This window comes from Macaca fascicularis, chromosome 4, assembly GCF_037993035.2.
Source record: "Macaca fascicularis isolate 582-1 chromosome 4, T2T-MFA8v1.1".
In the NCBI taxonomy this organism is placed as follows: domain Eukaryota; kingdom Metazoa; phylum Chordata; class Mammalia; order Primates; family Cercopithecidae; genus Macaca; species Macaca fascicularis.
The window spans coordinates 24,539,300-24,555,483 of NC_088378.1; the positions used below are offsets into that span (position 1 = coordinate 24,539,300).

At 37.2% G+C, this 16,184-nt stretch overlaps 1 long non-coding RNA gene across 8 annotated transcripts in view; it reads right to left on the bottom strand.

The window, feature by feature from the left end:
* Positions 1–13,679, bottom strand: part of LOC123573050 (uncharacterized) — a 99,838-nt gene extending 86,159 nt beyond the window's left edge. For all 8 annotated transcript variants that reach the window (XR_012434403.1, XR_012434404.1, XR_012434402.1 and 5 more), the window contains exon 1: positions 13,258–13,679. This is a non-coding gene — a long non-coding RNA (uncharacterized lncRNA). The remainder of the gene's footprint in view (positions 1–13,257) is intronic.
* Positions 13,680–16,184: the final 2,505 nt, after the last annotated feature.

The following is a 16,184-nucleotide window of genomic DNA, read 5'->3' on the forward strand; positions in this document are numbered from 1 at the left end:
CTTGAGCTTGGTGCCTCAAAGAGTTTTGATTTGCATATCCTATCTGTGATCCAGACCATCTTCATTTTCCTTTATATCTCAGCTACAGTGAATTTGCCAATCTAGGGAAAAGTCAGGAAATGCAATTCCCTGCAAATTTTTGCCACTTATATATTTGTAACCTTGGACAAATCCTTTAAACCCTATGAATCTATTTTATCTACCATAAAATGGGGATAATAATATGTAACAACACCTATTGAAATAATTAAATTGGAACCTACATTGTAAAGTGTTCCTGTAAACTGCAAAATTCAATGTAAATAACAAATATTGTTATGTTTTACTATATTACTTCACAGTGACTTGCAAGCTATTTTTAACATTAATGCAATTTTTTTTTTCTTCACCACATCTTCAGTCTCCTGCTTTCTTTTAAATTCTTTAACATTGCAGATTATAGGAGACATAGTAATAACTATATTTATCGATATTTTATATTAACATTTTACTCTAATAACTTCTTTTTAAAAAGTCTGTCTTGTAACAGAAAATTTGAAGTTCCTATTCTCTGCTACCAAACTCCTTCTACCTCAAAGAAATCCAGAAATCTATTCACAGTCACGGACCACTCTCCTTGCATGCATATATGATTTCAAATGCTGCTGAACTGTAAGTGGCTGACTTTGCAGTCTTATTATCTGTGCTAGTTTTAAGTATCTTCTTCACATTCTTTCCACCAAGAGCATATGGCTTTGCATGGTCTATTCAGGAAACACTCATAATTATTCCACTGAGCTCTAGTGACGATGAATGTGTGTGTTATTGGAGATAAATTGTGCAATCTGCAAGGAAAACAAAGATGAGTTTTTGCTTAGATATTTTCACTCATTTTGTGATGGAGGCAGATGCTCCACCCCACACAGAAGTAAGGTATTGCTTCGGGGAGAGGAATGCTAAGAGCATCACATGAGTTGTCTCTTCCTTGTGTGTTTCATGGCTGATTAGCATGTCTTCCACAAACTTTTCTGATGTATGGTTGTAACTATTTTCCATAAAAGGATATAAGAATAAGGTAATGAATGCAAAGTGTTTTTTTTTTTTTTTTTTTTCTAACCCAAAGGAAAAACTAAATTAAGTCTGAAAATTGTGTGGTAGAAAATGTAAGTATTTTAATACCACTTGATTAAATATTAGAGGTTGCTTTTTTTTTGAGTTCTGACAAAAATACATGTTTAGTCAAAGGCAAGAACTCAAGAAATAGCAGCTGACAATAAAAGGGTTTTTTTTGTTTGTTTTCACTTGTCTGTGTTTTTTTCTTTTTAACTTCTCCTTTGCTGATCATTACCCTCAAAACTAATATACAAAATCATAAAAGCCTCTTTCTTCTAAGTTTACAGTGGAATGAAATAGTAGCAAATAGTTCCCAGGAAACTAGAATTACTATTGTCAAAGAAAACCACATGCCCAATTACCAGTATTTCATATATCTGAACACAAGTAAATATGAAGTGTGACCTGTATTCATTTGCTCATCAGAGCTGATAATATACTAGGATTTTATTTTTCATGAGAAAATAGTTCTTTATGAGAAAAAGAAAGTAACAACTTTAATGTGGGTTTACTACTGCCATTGTTGTCCTGGTAAATCTTTATATTTTTCTTTTGAAACAGAAAGAAACCATCATGTCACAAAAGCAAGGACAAACTTTTCTACAAGCTTGAGGTCTGACTCAGTAGAATGCTACACAGTAATAAAAGGTCTATGTACACTGGATCTGCAAGTTCATAAGAAGGAAAAGGGAAAAAAATAAGTATGCCATCTCTTTTGAAAAATATTCTTTGGATCCAAGCAAGTGTCTTCGTAAACCACCAAGAATACATTCAGGAACAATGTAATAATGCCTAATCTTCACAACTTGTTTCAGTTTATAAAAATGACTGCAATCCCATTTTGTTCCTGAAGCTTCCAAAATCCATTAAACTACTTTATTTTAATACTCACCAGCCACCCACCTAAATGATGTCAGTTAATCCCGGTTATAATATGCAGGATAGTTTGAGGGGAGGTAGAGAGAACATTTTGAACTAAATGATATTTTATGTTAAAAGCCTAGTATGATTATCTTTTTATAAGAATCTTGAAATAAGAAAACAAATAATTTTCCTCAGCAAGTCCCTCTACATATTCCTTTATTTTCCTTTTGGATCCCTTTTGCTAGTTCAAAGGAAAGAAAATAGAGTATCTTTGAGGGTGTATAAAGATGATGTAAAGAAAGGAAATAATGATGAGGAAGAAAGAGTGACACATCCACAGAGCTCTTGGCCTTTGCCAGCCAGCATTATTTGTCCAGGGTTCTTGTGGAGGTGTTCAGGCTATTTCTAGGCACCCTCAGGTGACTCCTTGTGGACTGTTGAAGCCCTGCTCTGATAAAGTAATGGTGGTTGTGAGCCACAGGGATGCCATTGCCAATTCCCCTTTCTGGGTTTCATCTTTTACTTTTGACCTTAAAATTAATCCTCAGAGAGCTAATATTTGTATTGACAAATGAAGCATAATGATCCCTGAAAGAGCAGAGTCACTACCAGTTCATTCATTAAGCAGTTGTGCCCTCTCTTTTAAATTAGGAGATTTTCTAATTTCCTAAAAGAACTCACAGATGATTTAACTTTTGTTTGTTTGGTTTTTTCTTTGTTTGTTTGCATACATGCAGAAACAGAAGCCACCTTCAACTCTTGGGTGCAGTGTGCTAGAAGATATTTCTTTGAAACCCAGGGACAATGCATAGAGACATTTTGTATGGTAGAAGAATCAAAGCATAAATGTTCCATTAAAAAACCTACAATAAACATTCTGATTCTACTCTTCTATTTATTTTGAAATATACAATAAATTATTGTTAACTATAGTCCCATTATTTTGCTACTGAACACTCAGTATTATTCCTAACACACAAAAAAATGATAAATGTTTGAGGTGGTGGATATCCCAAGTGCCCTGATTTGACCATGACACATTACACACCTGATCCAAAATTTCACATGTATGCCATAAATAAGCATGATTATTATGTATCCATTAAAATTAGAAAAGAAACCTGCAACAAACACATTTTGTGTGAACAGAAATGTCCCCAAATATGGGGGAAAATGTTTTTTTTTTTTATTTTTTCACTTATGTATCATTGCTCAATTTCTTCCAAAATCGATTTAGGTCAATTTGTAAAAAGACCCAAATGGTGTGGAACATGTCATAAGATGTGTTCCCTAGAAACAGATTCTGAGATGAATATTCATGTGAAAATGATATATTAGAATGTGTTCTCAAGATCAAGCGAGAGGAAAGAAGGGAGATGGATCTTATAAGGCCCCAAAGAGTAAGGCCATTTAAGAGCGTTGTGTCAAGCAAAGTTTAAAAGTGTGTACAGTTGTCTATTCCATGTGTATTCAAACTACTTCTGATTCTTTTTCCTAATGGTGTTAAAAAGAGGACGTATTTGTAGATCAATTTGCTTACTAAGTGCCAGAGGTCATGTTGATCTTTTCTAGTAAAGACACACATCTGAAACAGCAGTGTGGGTAAATGGCCATAGAATGCTTTGGGGAAAGATCAGAGGAATTGCTGCCATATACATTTGCCATTGTGTTATAGTGGCCTTCCTAATGCACATTCACCCTCTCCTTAAATGTATGAACTCTATTTCTTGGAACTACCTAGGGGTTGCTGCCCCTTGTTGGTGTTACAGTAATTTAGTGTCCCTTTTCTTTAATTGTTTATTGCTACCACTTAGCCTCTGCTATTCTGAAACCTTATTATAATCATTATCACTAGGGAGCCCAGTTCCATAAATGCAACCTCTACCATTAACCCTAGTATATAAGAACAGCTCACACTGAACATCTTTGCAATGACCATGCCCTTACCATCAAAGTCTTCTTATAACTTTAGTGAAGGTAGTATCTCCTGAGCCTTATTAGAGAAAAAAGACAACTGAGAGAGGAGATTGAGGTTATGGGGTCTTTCATAATTGATTATTCTAGAATATCCACCTCTCATATGCCACCTTTATCTCCTTCACAACACTCTGATAGGGCATTTCTGGCACAACTCCTTCACTTAATGTGAGTCATCAGTTTTTCCAAGCTTTGAAAAGTCTAATAGCATATTAAGACTAGATGAATAATTTTAATCATGGAGTTGGCGGTTATAGTAGCAGAACTACAAAAAGGGCTAAATTCACAGCCTCAGCAAGTCTCCTATGCAAAAGTCACAGGGAAAAAGTAGGACTCTGAGACTTGAAATAGAACGAATCTGGATAAGTTCACTGAAGAACACTGAACCGTCTTGAACGGCTAGAATAGCTGGCTGTAGGATAACATCATTTCTATTGTGAGAATCATGCAAAAGACTCAATGTGGCAGATGCCTTGAAAGCTGATAACTCCTTTTCTCAAGAGCTGAAATCTGCTCCTCCTGGCTATTAATCTAATAACTAGGTCAAGTTTTGCAAAAGTATGTTGGAAATGATAGGTCTTGCTAAAGGAATAAAGGAATTATTGTTTGAAAGAGCTACAGGTCCTGACATGTGATAGAAAGAATAAGATAATGTCTGAGAATGGCTCTTAAGAGCCATTTAACTTATAGAGATGTAGGGAAATAGGAAAGTGGGCAAGAATGACTGCATTGTCAAAGTCCCACTAAAGTTAACTTTGGCTCAGTTTGAGATAGGACCTTTGGAAACAGTGTAGATTTCATCTCTAAATTATCTTCTCCTACACTATACCCTCAAGTATTGGCTAAAAGCCTAGGAACATGTAAATTTCCAGGCAAATTTGGTTCTCTGTGGGCCAAGGTAAAGTGGTTTCTAGCAGCATGACAAAAATAGTGATTTTTTTTTTTTTAATGAAAGCACCATTGTGCATTGTGCATAAAAATATTGTAGGAATTCAAGGGTCCATGTGCAAAGCACTGAAGAGCACTGACAGTATCTGATACAGAATCATTTTTATTCTGCTTCATGGTTCATGTAGAAAATTACCCTTGCATTCAGAATGAGGTAAATTTCCATTACGTGTTGCAAGGAATGATCATAGGAATAATAAATACACTGTCAATTGGTTCCATAGGTGATATTAATACTTTTTCTCTATTTTCAATAGAATATGCATGTATGCAGTTGTTTTTATGGGTATATATTAAAATTAAGGCACTCCTGATTTAGAAACAAAGTGTCAGTGGTGATTAGGACAAAAGCTAGGTCATGGTATACAAACTTTGCTTTGGAGTAGATGATTGTGTTCTCCAATGTGAAGCCTTATCATACAATTATGGCCACATTAATTCTGTGCATCATCCTACTTAGTAACTGATTTTCTGAGATAACTAGATGAAGAACGAGGGTAGGTAATGCCAGGGGAAGTTTCTTCAGGGGAAATTTTAAAAGGTAAATAAATAATTAAATTAGAAGAAATAAGGGCCTATAGAATAAAAACTACTTCTTATTAAGTATTTAACAAAATACACATTAAGTAGAAAATTAAAATATTCTTTCAATGAGGTATAAACATTTTTGTAAACTTCCTGAAATTTACACCTAATCACTATTCTTTTGATAGGCAATATCATAAGCATACATTTTCTAAAATTACATTATAGGCACATTTTATTTTATTTCCAAATATAAATTTTATTTTGATCAATTTATTTTAGACATAAAATTAACTTAAACTCATGAAAGGACAAAAGGAAAAAAACATGAATGGAATAAAAAGTTATGGTAAACAGAGGAAAGTTGTTAAATTCATAGGAAAACTGAAATGCTCTAGTTATTACGTAAGTAAGAACAGTTAATTTTAAACAACAAATATTGGTACACATTAGATCATTATAAAGCAATTGTATATGTTTCTTCCCTTTGGCCACCTACTTTGGCCAAAGAAATGTGGACAGAGGAAACATTCTACTATTTCTGAACCAGGGCTTTAAGAGATGGTGTATGTCTCCATTCACTCTCTTGTGCTCCTGCCATTTCCCTTCAGAAGAACATGTACTTGGTAGCTTCTGGTCCAAAGAAAACGAAAAGACACAGAGAACAGATCAGAATATCTTTCAACAAGCTCAACTGAGTCTTAAGCTGAAGCATATCTGCCTCAACTGATATACAGACACGCAAATAATTTAAAAAATTAAATGATGATTGTGACAAGCCATTAAGATTTGCATTGGTTTCCTATCTCAATAGAAGATTAACACAATAAACCATTCCCTAAGTCTGAATATTCTACCTTATGTACATCCCAATATGTATTGTAACACTACAAAAATACATAAAGTCTTTCTAGGAGAGGCCTTAGTACCACAAAAGCAAATCTATTAGGGTCAGAAAAATTGGGGTCTCGGTGAAAATAACCCATTGTTTTCCAGTTCTGCCTTGTAAGAATCCAAATAATTACTGGCTTTGAACAACATTCTACATCTCTGAACCCTAAATGAAATACTAGAGAAGATGATCTCTAAAATCCCATTAATTGCAATATTTTGTGATTATTTGCATTATGGTCCTTGATAAGATCTACTATCTGCCTGTGTGACTGATACAAAGTATAAGTTCAAAGACAGGATGCTAACTACAAGAATTCTAGTTCCCTTTCCATTTATGTCATTACCTCAATTTCACTTTAGCTAATCATAAGAGTGTGTGTGTGTGTGTGTGTGTGTGTACATATACATATATATATATATGTATATGTACACACACACACACATATATAATCTCAACGACTCAGTAGTGATTTGTCCCATGCTAAAGACAAGATTGCAATTCAGCAGAATAACTCAGGGAAGTTGGCAAGAGTGAGCAAGTTGCCACTCTATACAAATGTGATTAAATATATAGCTAAGTTATGAAAATTGGGTCTGCTGACATCTGCAGAAGAAATCATATTAAGGATGGGTGGTGCTGATCATGCCACTATGCTAATACAATTTCTGGTGTACTTTCAATTCCTCTGGGGAGTAGACCTGACTAACTAAATGTGTTTGGGATTAAGTGCAAAGATGAACTGTACTTGATTGTGAAGGGCTGTTCTATACTCTGAACACCTTGTGAGTACCCTGCTCCCCAACTCTGTCACCAACAGAATTCAATTTTTATGCCCTTTTCTTCAACTAGGGTATGGCTTGAAGGGTGTCAGAAAGCCTCTTTCTCAAACTATCGCCCTCAGTAGTTAATAAAATATCTCACATGACACCATTAGTTTATTTCTCAACATTTTCTGGACAGATGACATAGTGTATCATTTCATAGCTTTCGTGTATTAGTGGAGACAGAAGTGCGTATTCTCAATATATAGCATATCAGTGAGGATTTTCCTCTTTTATCTTTGTTCCCAAAAATATGATGGTGCCCTAGTGACTACTAAATAAAATAAAATTATTCTAGGTTCCCTTAATGTAAGTTTAACTCCACTTTTCCAGTTTATATCCCATCACCTTCCATATCCAACCATCTCCCTATATTTTTTAATTCTTGATTTGAGTCAGACATAGATATGAGATTATAATTTACATTCTGAAATGCATATATTCTTCTTTTATAAAGAGAGGTGTGTTCAAATGATTCACTTAGAGTAGAGCATATTAGGCAGTATTGTTATCAAGAAAAATAAACCCCAAAGGGAAAAGAAAGTAAAGGGTAATAATTTTCATTAGAGTGATAAGAGAAAAATATTGGAGTAAATGGTATTAGAGTAAAAAAATGAGATTTATGAAGTAGTGAGCCATATGTTTATTCTGGAGTACATTCCAGGGAGAATTAGCTCAAATTGGAAAGGCTCTGAGGTGAGAACCAGCCTTCTGTGTTTGTAATTTGAGATGGAGTGGGCACAAGGTAGAAAGTTTAGAGATTAGGTCAGAGAGATGATGGGCCAGATAACAAAGGACCTTGAAGGACATTGTAAATAATTTCCTTTTGCTCGAAATGAGATGGGAAACCTGGGAGAGTTTTAAACCAGAGAAGGATGTAATCTGACTCAAATTAAGATTGTTCTGGCCATTGTACTAGTAATTGACCTACAAGGGAAAGGGCAGATGGCAGAGAAGTTGGGAGGATATTGCTATTATCCAAGTGAGAGATAATGGTGGCATGGAGAGCAGAGTTATTGATAATTAGTCTTATTCTGCATAGACTTTGAAGCTAAACTCAAAAGTTTTCTGTCCTACTAGATGTAACTTGTAAATAAAGAGAATAGTGAAAGGCAAGAACTTGGCCTAAACAACATGAACAAAATCTCCACTAATTAACATGAAGACAATAAGTACAATAGGCAGGGACGGAGATATCAGGTGCTCAGTTTTGAATAAGTTACATTTGAGATGCCTATTATATCCTCCATATTAAAGTGTAGAATAAGGTCGAAATAAAAGACTATAATTCAGCATAGAAATCTAGGCTACAGCTATGAATTTGTGAGCTGTGACTTCCTAACTGACATTCAAAGCCATAGATTGAATGAGATCACCAAAAGAATGACTATATAGATGAAGCAAAAAGTGTTGACATAAAGACAAAGCTGATGACAAATCAACAAGATTAGGAATAATTAATTACTGCTTAATTTAACAACATGGAAGTCATCAGCAACATTATTAAACAGTTTTGATGCAGTACTGTGGTCCAAAGTCTGATTTTAGTAGGTTGAAAATTAGAGGACTGAGTCTAGAGAAGGCAAGTACACATAAAATATTCTAGGAGTTCTGCTGTAAAAGAAATACATGGACTAAGGCTATTTGAGGTGAGGAGAGAAGATGTGTTTTGTTTCTATTTTTATTAAAGATGGGGCAAATAATATATTTTCATACTAAATCAGGATTATTCATTATAGAGGTAAAAGTTGATAATGCAGGAGAGAGAGGAAAGAAAGGAACAATGTCTTCAAGAGGAAAAAATACATAGGATGTTGTAAATAAGTGAAGAGTTTGGCCATGACTAGCACCACAAACATTTAATTCATAGTGATGAATAAAAAAGCAGAATTTACAAGATGAAATTGAGGTAGACAAGTAGATGTGGTAGTTCCTACAGCAGGTGGGAAATATCTTGTCTGTTATCTCAATACAAGGGCAAACATTTCTAGAAGAGCTAATGGTAATTTGAGATCTGAGGCACGAGTAGGGCATATGCAGTAAGAGGAGAAAGAAAGTAAATGAAATGTAGTCTAATGTTCGGTAGCATTAATGGTCCATGTGGCGTGACTGCTCATGAATTTAGAGTCAGATCAATCAGTATTTCTGTATGTTTCCACCCTCTTGTTTCAACATAATTTTGGTTTTTCCAAGCAAGTACAAGAAAGTGGGAGAGGGACAAGTAAACAATAGAGTAGAAGAGTATGATTATAAGGAATAGCCATGAAATTTAAGCTGGTATAGTAAGGTGAATTAAGAACTGGAGGAAAGTAAGGATAACGACAGGAATCATGATAGGTAGGACTTAGAGAAGGAGAAGGATTGCTGTTGTGGGATTGCAAAAGGGCATGAGATTTAAAAATTTCATCCGCTAGATGAAGAGTGGGAAACATAAATTTAAACTATGAAGAGCTTGCAATTACTGGGAGTGATTATATTTAAAGAGTGACCAAGGAATAATTAGCTGAGTGAAGGTGAAGAAGATGCTTTTTGGAGAAGAAAAGGTTGAAAGACTGAGAATCTGGCATATCAAAATTGTCACTTTGTAGATATTAATCACTAAGAATTACAATAGCAGTTTGAAAGAAGAGAGAGACAGTGAACAGGAGCAAAGAAATGAGGGGGAGTGACTTAGGACTTAAGATCTTAATTGTTGGGGTCCGCGTGTTTCCTAAACAAAGGAATGAACACACAAGACAACACAAGACAAGACAAACATGGCGGCCGCCCCGAATGGCGCGCTCCGCTTTATTTTATACAGTCGTTTGTGGAATGTTGCCAAGTCACAAGACACATCGTTGTTTTTCTGACCTTTCCCTGACTTTCTGGATTTTCAAGATGTTTACATATAAACAGGCCCCCAACGCCCTGCTTCGTTTGCAAGAGCAGGACTTATTGGGAACGCCCGGCTTCGTTTGCAAGAGCAGGACTTGTCGGGAATGCCCTGCTTCGTTTGCAAGAGCAGGACTTATGGGGAACACCCTGTTTGTGAGCACGTAGTCCTCTACATTTCCTCTTTCCTTATTTACAAGTTTGCATTTCTTTTAAAACCATCATTACGTGTTGGGCTCGCTGGGATTCAGTGTTTGCTTTTTGGCACCCTCTCCAGCAGACTGTGAAAAATGACAAAGGCAAGAACAACAATCAATACACTACTAGAAACAGAGGTCAGCAAAGTTTTTACAGGGCTCATAGGGTTCAAAGACATCAAACTTTGTGCAATACCAGTCATCAAATCTGCACCAGTCAGCAACGGTAACTGATTCCAAAATGTTTCAGAAATGTTCTGTGTTAATTCTTGTATTTCTAAGGAAAGATTATTATGACCAATTAAAAGTCTCTTTATCTCAGTCCAATTATGTACAGTGCTGTCAAAAGGAACAGGAGTAATACAAAATTGGGTAGTGTTCCAATCACATTTCAACAAAGCTCGGGTATTCAACACTGTTAGCTGATCTCCTAACCAAGAAACCACTTGTTCCAGATTATCTACTCGTTCAGTCAAATGAGCATCTATGTCTCGTTGCTGCTGCCACAACAAACGTGATTGTTCACGCCATTGTTGCACAAGTTCTGCATTTTGTATATTCTGGTGTAGAGCTAATCCAGCAACAGCGGCAGTGGAAGCAATTGCTACAAGTCCTATCACCGCGGTCACGACGATTCCAACCATTCTCCGACGGGGTGGACAAGATCTTGCATAACCTTATAAATCTGAGTAACCTCAGCAGATTCACTCCAACTACGTGTTAAGTTTACAGGCAGCCAGGTTTCTTTCTGGCTCTTAGTATATATAAATCAGAATGAGACTCATTCCAATTATTATTCCACCAAGTAGTATTTATACAACTTAAGAATGTACAATTGTTTGTACAGTTAACTACCCCTGTATTATTATCCTATTTAAAAATTCCTGTCAACAACAAGTAAGGCTTTCTTACACATGCAATAACATATCTAGAACTATTTCGATGCAAAGATATATGGAAAGGGTTAGCAATATTAGTAAGATTTAAGGACATGTTTCCCGTGAAAGTGAACATTGGTTTACCAGCAGCTAGCAACTTCCAAATATGACCTTGTATTTGTGAGGTATTAGCCAAATGTGGCAAGGGGGTGATAGACCACCATCATGCCAAACAGTAGTTTCATTGCCATCTGCAGAAATGCTGTGATTACCTTATGCCAACGCAGGTTGACATGGCTGAATTTAGTCTGAAAATCTCCATGTCCACTCCAATCTGTAACAAAGTATTTATGACTCTTCCTTTTTACTTCTAACAATAATCGTGGCCCACTACTTCTACATCTAGTCCACTCTAGTTGGGAAACATCTCCGGACACATCAGGGATAGGGCATAAAGATAATGTACTTGGCAGAGTTTCATTAAGTACTGCAGTATGATTATACTTGAAACTTTGAGCCACAACAATCATAGTAAAGGCAGAGATATGACTATTGGTTATAGCAAACAGCCCAAGCCTCATGAGAAAGATGCAGACAATGCGGACTACCTTCAAGACATATAGGTAACCTTTTTTCTTTTAGAGCAGAAAAGCCTATTTTTTTCTGGCATTCCTTTTTAAAATGACCGGGTTTCCCACATTGATAGCATATACCTTGTTTAGAATTGCCTTTTAAAGCCTTAGAAAGTGCCCCAGCAAACAATTGAGCATTGTAAATAGCTCCTCCAACACCTGCACAAGCCCGAATGTATTCATCTAAATCAGCCCCACTAGCTTTTAGAGGACGCAGCAATTTTTGGCACTCAGGATTAGCACTCTCAAAAGCCAGAGTATCCAAAAGAATTTTAGCAGCAGGGCCTGAACCTAGTCTTTAATACAGCATCTTGAAGATGGGCTACAAAATCTGGATATGGCTCTGTGGCTCCTTGTAGGATCTTTACAAAAGATAAAGAAGTTTTACCTGCTATTTCAACCTTAGTCCACGCTTTTAAAAACAAGGCTTTAATCTGAGTGAGAGCAATATCATCTAGGCCTGCCTGAGCATTAAGAGTGGCGTATTGTCCTGAACCCGTAAGCTGCTCTTCAGTAGGTCCTGGGGGATTTCGCGTAGCATTTTTTCTAGCTTGTACTCTTGCTTCCTCCCACCACCAACTTTTTAATTGAAGCCATTGCGAACGAGCAAGGACAGCCTGTCCCAACGTTTCCCAGTCAATAGGAATCATCATATGTTCTGAAGAGAAGGAATCGAGAAGGCCAAGGACAAATGGTGATTGAGGTCCATAATTAAAAATTGCAGCTTTCATTTCTTTCAAAAATTTAAATTGTAGGGCTGTAAAAGTCACATTCTGGCCACCGTTTGGGAACTGAGCATTGGGGCCGAAAGCAGCCCGTGTTATTGGGAATACATCTAATTCCTCGAAATCACCCTTTTCCTTCTATTCCTTCTTTTCTCCTACAGGAGGAAGAGGCACAGAGAAAACCTGACCTGACATAGACAAAGAGGTTGGAGGTGGAGGCAAAGGGAAGTCCTTTACCAAAGGAGCAGAAGGGAAGGTAACAGGGAAGGCTCATGGCGGAGAGATAGGAGAAACAGGAGCAGCGGTATCTTGCAATTTTAACAACTGTTGTAACATCTCTAAAATGTGCTGCAAATCAGAATTTCCTTCAGATGAAGGAGGCATTAGCTCTTTTTCCAATTCCTTGTCCTCAATAACCCGGGCATAAACATGTTCCTCTCTAAGATCATTCCTCTCTAAACCTTCAGATGCCTCACCTCCTGTGGCAGTATCGCCATGCTCCGAGTCAGTTTCAAGTAACTCTAATGCCTGAGTAATGGAATTACACAAAATCCACAAAGTCAGAGGCATCGTTTGCCCCTGCTGATGAGCTCGACGCAGGACTTTAACCACTTGTAACCATTCCTTTCTATTTAACTGCACTTTGGTTTGATATTGAAACCAATAACAATGTTGTTCAACATGGGCAAACAATCACTTCAAAGTCTTATGTTCCTTAACTAACTTCTACTCCTATAGACATCAACAGTCCCTGGAGTAACCGCAAATATTCAGAGGCCAGAGAGGTGGAATTCCCCATAATTTTCCTGTGGGTCCCCCTTTCTTTATTTACCTGCCTGGGGTGTTCCCCCTCCGGTTCCTTGCTCTCGTGGAGCCACGGACCCTGCTCGCTGCGCCAGATGTTGGGGTCCGCGTGTTTCCTAAACAAAGGAATGAACACACAAGACAACACAAGACAAGACAAACATGGCGGCCGCCCCGAATGGCGCGCTCCGCTTTATTTTATACAGTCGTTTGTGGAATGTTGCCAAGTCACAAGACACATCGTTGTTTTTCTGACCTTTCCCTGACTTTCTGGATTTTCAAGATGTTTACATATAAACAGGCCCCCAACGCCCTGCTTCGTTTGCAAGAGCAGGACTTATTGGGAACGCCCGGCTTCGTTTGCAAGAGCAGGACTTGTCGGGAACGCCCTGCTTCGTTTGCAAGAGCAGGACTTATGGGGAACACCCTGTTTGTGAGCACGTAGTCCTCTACATTAATACAACAAAGCAGAGTAGTTTCAGAATAGTCTGATGACATGAAAAAATCTAGGTACAGATGGAAAAGAGCAAAAGGATGGTGGGAAGGAAGCAATAAAGAAAATCAGGAAGGAGATTCACCTGCCTCCAGGCCGAAGGGTGCAAGGTAGAAGAAGAAAACTACCTCTTTTTGGCCGGGCGCGGTGGCTCAAGCCTGTAATCCCAGCACTTTGGGAGGCCGAGATGGGCGGATCACGAGGTCAGGAGATCGAGACCATCCTGGCTAACACGGTGAAACCCCGTCTCTACTAAAAATACAAAAAACTAGCCGGGCGAGGTGGTGGGCGCCTGTAGTCCCAGCTACTCAGGAGGCTGAGGCAGGAGAATGGCGTAAACCCGGGAGGCGGAGCTTGCAGTGAGCTGAGATCCGGCCACTGCACTCCAGCCTGGGCGACAGAGCGAGACTCCGTCTCAAAAAAAAAAAAAAAAAAAAAAAAAAAGAAAACTACCTCTTTTTGAGAGGACTCTAGAGAAAGCAGTGTCCATTGGGAAGAGTCAGGTCTCCCATAAGAGAAATAGGGTAAAGGGATCAAACAGAGAGGAGGTGGTACATATGAGGAGTTTTATGGATAAATGACAGTGATTTCCAGAAAATAAGAAGTAGAGCTTCAAGAGTTGTGAAGAGATAGAGGAAAGGGTCATAAAGGGGATACAGGGAGTCAAACGGGCATTAAAGTCCCCATAGATAATGGAGTGACTGGGAAGATCTTGGTTTGTTCATATGTATATTCACCATAAAATAAGTCTTAATACTTTGTAGTAATTTGTAATAACAGAGGGATTACTGGGTCAAATGGTATTGCTGGTTCTAGATCCTTGAGAAATTGCCATACTGTCTTCCACAATAGTTGAACTAATTTATATTCCTGTCAATGTGTAAAAGCATTCATATTTCTCCATAGCCTTGCCAGCAATCTATTGTTTCCCGACTTTTTAATAATTGCCATTCTGACTGACATGAGATGATGTGTTATTGTGTTTTTGATTTGCATTTCTCTGATGATCAGTGATGTTGAGCTTTTCTTTTCATATGTTCATTTGCCGCATTAATGTTTTCTTTTGAGAAGTGTCTGTTTCTACTGTTCTTATCCTTTGCCCACTTTTTGATGGGGTTGTTTTTTTTTCTCCTGTAAATTTGTTAAAGTTCCTTGTAAATTCTCAATATTAGACCTTTGTCAGATGGGTAGATTGCAAAATTTTCCCTTATTCTGTAGCTTTACTGTTCACTCTGATGATAGTTTCTTTTGCTGTGCAGAAGCTCTTTATTTTGATTAGATACCATTTGTAAATTTTGGCTTTTGTTGCAATAGCTTTTGAAGTTTTTGTCATGAAGTTTTTGCCCATGCCTATGTCCTGAATGGTACTGCCTAGGTCTTCTTTAGAGTTTTTATGGTTTGGGGTTTTACCTGTAAGTCTTTAATCCATCTGGAGTTAATTTTTTATAAGGTGTAAGGAAGAGATCCAGTTTCAGTTTTCCACATTTGGCTACCCAATTTTCCCAGCACCATTTATTAAATAGGCAAGCCTTTCCCCATTGCTTGTTTTTGTCAGGTTTGTCAACCAGATGATGGTAGATGTGTGGTGTTATTGCTGAGGTCTCCGTTCTGCTCCATTGGTCTGTATCTGTTTTGGTGCTAGTGCCGTCCTGTTTTGATTACTGTCATGTTGTATAGTTTGAAGTCAGGTAGTGTGATGCCTACAGCTTTGTTTTCTCTGCTTAAGGTTGTCTTGGCTATACTGAGTCTTCTTTGGTTCCATATGAAATTTATAATAGCTTTTTTTCTAATTCTGTGAAGAATGTCAATTAGTTTTATGGGAACAGTGTTGAATCTATAAATTACTTTTGGCAGTATGGCCAATTTGACGATATTAATTTTTCCTATCCATGAAGATGGAATGTTTTTCCATTTGTTTGTGTCCTCTCTTATTTCCTTGAGCAGTGGTTTGTAGTTTTCCTTGAAGAGTTCCTTCACATCCCTTGTTAGCTGTATATCTAGGTATTTTATTATCTTTGTAGTGATTGTAAATGGGAGTTCATTCACGATTTGGATCTCCTCTTGTCTATTGTTGGTGTAAAGGAGTGCTTGTGGTTTTTGCACATTGATTTTGTATCCTGAGACTTTACTGAAGTTGCTTATCAGTTTAAGGAGTTTTGGGGCTGAGATGATGAGGTTTTCTAAATGTAAAATTATGTCGTCTGCAAACAGAGACAACTTGGCTTCCTCTATTTTCTGTCTCATTGATCTAATACTGACAGTGGGTGTTAAAGTCTCCCACTATTACTTTGTGTCAGTCTAAGTCTCTTTGTATGCCTCTGCGAACTTGTTTTATGAATCTGTGTCCTGCTGTATTGGGTGCATATATATTCAGAACAGTTAGTTCTCCTTATTAAATTATTCCTTTTACTATTATTATTAATGCTCTTCTTTGCCTTTTTTGGTCTTTGTTGTTTTAAAAT